The sequence below is a fragment of the Aplysia californica genome, unplaced genomic scaffold (assembly GCF_000002075.1).
Source record: "Aplysia californica isolate F4 #8 unplaced genomic scaffold, AplCal3.0 scaffold00574, whole genome shotgun sequence".
Taxonomy (NCBI): Eukaryota; Metazoa; Mollusca; class Gastropoda; order Aplysiida; family Aplysiidae; genus Aplysia; species Aplysia californica.
The window spans coordinates 199,097-204,070 of record NW_004797844.1 but is presented as its reverse complement, the minus strand read 5'-3'; positions in this window follow the sequence as shown (position 1 = coordinate 204,070).

Sequence of the window (4,974 nt, the reverse complement as noted above, 5' to 3'; positions counted from 1 at the left end):
TATATGTTGTGCCAGAGATTATTTAATCTGTTCAAAAGTTTTGCTTCTCATAACCTTTTGCGCATGACTACATGTGACTAGATGTAATTTATTATCAAATACTTTATCCATGTTTAAAAAGATTATTATTTTATTTTTATTTTTTTGCTATCAGTTGAGACTATTGTAGAAAAATAAGGCTTGTGAACTTTTAGAGACAAACTAATCCGTACTTAGTTTCTGCTGTCTTTCTTTCAAAGTGATCTAGAGATTTCCTGTACAGAAGGGTTATCATATTATATTTCAATTATATTTATATAATAATTTTGTTTTGAGTATTGCTGTCGTGTTTTCGAATGTTATATCTGTCTACGAAATGCAAATTTTTACTAATCGTTACGGGATAGTACTATTTGAAACTATGAAATTTGAATGTACTGTTGCTTGTCGGTGGCTGAGTCTTCCTGTGCTCCACAGATCCATAGCTCTGTGTTGTGTATGCTTTTTACTGCATCTATCTTACCAATAGACTTGTATTTTCATATCCTAGTCCATGCACCCTGACATGAATATGTTCGGTTTACTTTAGAGCTTACCAGTAATTGACCTAATTTGAACCAAATGAAGGGATATGGGGTGTATGTGGGATGTGTCTCATGCACTCAACTATAGCGAGCATTTTTCTCTGTCCTTTTTTTGGCCGTAATGGGGTGTGTCATAGACTTCTTCTTCTTAGTGCGCGTGTTTCCCATAGAGAGTTCTCACAAAGACAACCAGTAAAGAGAGGCCACCGCGACTGCCACTGTAGTAAGCGATCTAGGAGTTCAAGTCTTTGTGTTTTTCCCATGTGCCGTATCTTAACAGATTTGCGCCGGCTGATTAGTGTAACTTTGTGCAGGGGATATTTGAGTCACGACACGGTGGAATCAGGCGCTCGTCAATTCTTGGACTTGTGGAGTTATTGGTATCATTTTAAAGGTTGTTCGCTTGTCTTGCTTTTTGTGAAAATAAATAATCGTATATCCTGGAAAGACGTCGAGATATTTGCGATTAAAGGAGGCGAGTGTCGCCTAGTTTCAGAGGTAAAATTGGCGAGAAAATGGGTACCAAACGTTTGGCGACTTTCAAAGCTTGAGAGTCCTTTGAAACTGCAAATTTACATTTTTGTGTCTTAAATCAACTTTTTATTTTCAGTAAATTCCACGCAAAAATTAGTAAGCAGAAATTCGATAAATATTGCCAAACGGACAGAAAATGCCAGTTTTTACGATTTCATTATTTTGACGAGCGCCTGATTTCACCACGATGCCTCACATTATGTCAACTATAGTATTTATCTCACAGTTTTGCGGGTGGTTGGAGGGTGCCTCTGTTAGGCCCTACTTCTTTACTTTCCCTCTTTTGTTTCTGTCTGTCTGTTGTACTTGTTTCCAGCTCTCAAAGACCACTGTTGTGTCGATGGGCTTCTCTTTACTCGAAGAAAAAAAGACAACACACGGTTATGATAAGATCAGTTCTGTGGGTAGACTGATGTTGTGATGCTGATGATGTTGCTGCTGCGGATGAGGTTGATAGTGCTACAGCATTGATGGGAATAAAGTACACTTTTATATAAAAATTTTTAAAAAATTAGAAGTGGACGATCCTAAAAGAGTTAGGAGGAAAAAAAAACACTATTAACTTTCAGAATACTGTATCTTGAAGTCAGTGTTAGCCCTATCTTCCTCTGCTCCCTTGAGTCACGAGAAGAACAAGTCTAGTAACTTATCTCACGCACCTTCCATAGCTGAGCATATCGTTGAAAAATGGTGAAATGGTATGGGTTTAAGGCCCCTATCAACGTCCGTCTCCGATAGGACCGAGCCAAGTGGGAAGTTCGAGTAAAGTGCCTTTCCCAAGGACACAACGTCGGACCGAGCTGAGGCTCGAACCCACGAACCCGCAATCTCACGATTACGAGTCCGGTAGCCTAGGCTACCGACGCACCTTCCAAAGCTGTGCGTATCGTTCCATGTTTACAGTACATAATATGTCGGTACTTGGTCCTTTCACGAAGCAGTTACTATTATTATTCTGAGTTTCTTTTCAGTTTTAACTCTTTTATACGTTTCTCGGATTGTAGCTGCATTGAATTATTGCAGCACGTAGCCACCCCCACTCTCATTATGACGAGTGCCTGTTTGCAGATTGGGGGGGGGGGGGTTGTTTCCGACCTTCTCTTTTTTTTATAGTAAAGGGTTTTACGGCGCTCGCAACTGCATAAGGTCTTCGGAGTAAACACTACAGCCCATCCATCCACTTCACTGGTATGTTTCCACTTTCTTTCCTTCATTTTGTTATTAATCTCTCTATACTCTCTTGTCTAGTACAAATTGTATGAATGAACACGCTCTATTCATACCGTCTCATTTTGTATAAAGGCTGAGAAATCTGGGATATTAACGCCAGGACTTTCACGTCAACGTTTAAATTCGATACTCGTGATGAACACTAACATTTCGTTTCGTTTATGTTTTGTAAATTTACTTGTAACAGATTTTTATAGAAATAATTTCCAATTCCGTATTCGTCTGATAAATCAAAAAACACGTAGATCGTGTTTTGTTTTAATCCAAATATTTATTATGAACCTTAGTTCACGTATTTATTTAGAGCCTACCCAGCCAAACACGCCAGTGATATACTCACCCTCTGAAATATTCGGTGTAAGGTGAAGGGTCAATGATGACCTTAGGTCAAGAAATATTATAATACTGTGGTTGTAATACATAATTAATTGCTATTTGGTGTATGTAATAAAATGTGTATTCTTCAAAAAAATGGCATATAATTAAAAAATTACAACATATTTATCTAACTTAAGTACTACTAAAGTGGTGCCCTTGTCGAGGGGGTCAAGATGTTGGAAGTTCAATCTGAACAGTTGAGGTTTGATTCCTGGTCGTAGCAAGAAGGAGGTTTTCCAGTTTTCTTCAGTTGGTCGTGCTGCCAACAATAGACTCGTCGTCGGGCCAAACCTTAATGTTTTGATAGAGGCGTGTGTGAATAAGATGCTGCAACCGTATAATCATCGCATGAGACTGTAGAACGGAGAGGGTATGGAGGACTGTAAAGAAGGCAACAGAATTATTATACATGTCGCCTAAGCAGATGTCTGCATGGGGTATAAAACAATAAACTGCCATTTTACCTCTTAATTTTACATAAATGTAATTATTATCGAGATGTTCAAATTTACTGTATTATTTAACTATTCTTATATCGGTATCGCAGGAATTGGGAGCTTGTAGAGATTGTGCTTTTCTGTGTTTGTGTTGTTAACGAACAGTTTCTATATTCTGTTGTGTTCAATGGACACATTTTGAAAAGCCGTTATTTCGTTCTTTTTTTAACTGCAAAAAAAAATGTCTTCAACATCGTCCTTTTTATTCTTCTGAAAAGAGTGTTCTTTCTCTAAGGGGTCATCCTGCTTTGATCTCACAGAGTGACAGTTTTTTGGGAGAAGCGTCCATGGTCTTTTTTTTTCGTGTGTGTTACACTTGTTGAAATCGAGCACTTTAAAACTTGGGATATTTATAACAGCTTGATTGGATTATTCTAATAATAGTTCTGCCATTTCATTCTGTTGTGGAACCGTTCACTGTGTCCACTTGAATCAGGTCACCATAAATACACCGACCTTGTCAAGAACGCTGAATTCAGCCCGGAAGCTCGAAAGAAGAAGAATTATGTCTACTAATTTGATTTTAAATTTCAATTTCTTTTCTTTTTTTTCTTTGGGTAAAGGAAAAGGGAGGGGGGGCAGGGTGATGTAAAAGACCTGTTACAAGGTGGCTAATTTTCAAACTGTAGGTATCCCCACCTTGTGTGTCCCATGCTTTTGGAACGTGTTTTGGGATAGAGTCTCCTGAAGAGAACTGAATATAATGTCACAAAAGCCAGTAAAAAAATTTTTTTAATGAATAAATAAATATGAATAATGAGACGTTCAAGACGCTACAGTAGCTAATTTATGTACTTCAAATTCGTCTTCAGTTTCCTCCTGGTTTGTCTCCGAACTTGAGGTTAGCTCCTTAATACGTGCCATTATATTCCAGGGCAATAAGTAGACTTTGAAAAATGTGAAAATCCCAAGTGTCGGTTGTTACGTCCCAAGATTACGTGTCTCACTCATTAGACCCAGTCTTCCCCATGTCCGCCTTTATCCTGGACTATGTTCAATGTGAACAACACACACCCATCTTTACACGCTGTGAACCCATGAACTACACACTCTCATCTGTACACACTGTGAACCCATGAACTACACACTTTCATCTGTTCACACTGTGAACCCATGAACTACACACTCTCATCTGTTCACACTGTGAACCCATCAACTACACACTCCCATCTGTACACACTGTGAACCCATGAACTACACACTGTGAACCATGAACAACACACTCTCATCTTAACACACCAGTAACCATGACATGAGTCGACTCAATTCTTTCTCTCAACGCTCGCTGGTTGGTTGTGTTATTATAAGCTAACATTGATCAGTGTGATAGGTTATCGATCTGCTTTAAATAAATACATGTTGTCACGATAATCCCTTCATGTCCATGCCTCCATACCATTTTCATTGCGCCTGTTTTCTCTCATTCATAGCTTTTGACAAGCTCTCTTCAGAACTATTTCTATATATTATAGTTTATGCGTGTGTATTTGTAATCTAGTTAAAAATCTACATGTCATATTTATAGCTTACTTTTTGTGTATTATTCTAATGGACTGTTTACACATGATTTCTACATTATCATTCGATGTCTGTGTATTATTATTATCATTATCATTATTATTATTATTATTATTATTATTATTATTATTATTATTATTATTATTATTATTATTATTATTATTATTATTATTATTATTATTGTTGTTGTTGTTATTGTTGTTGTTATTATTATTAATATTATTATTGTTATTATTATTATCATTGTTTTTGTT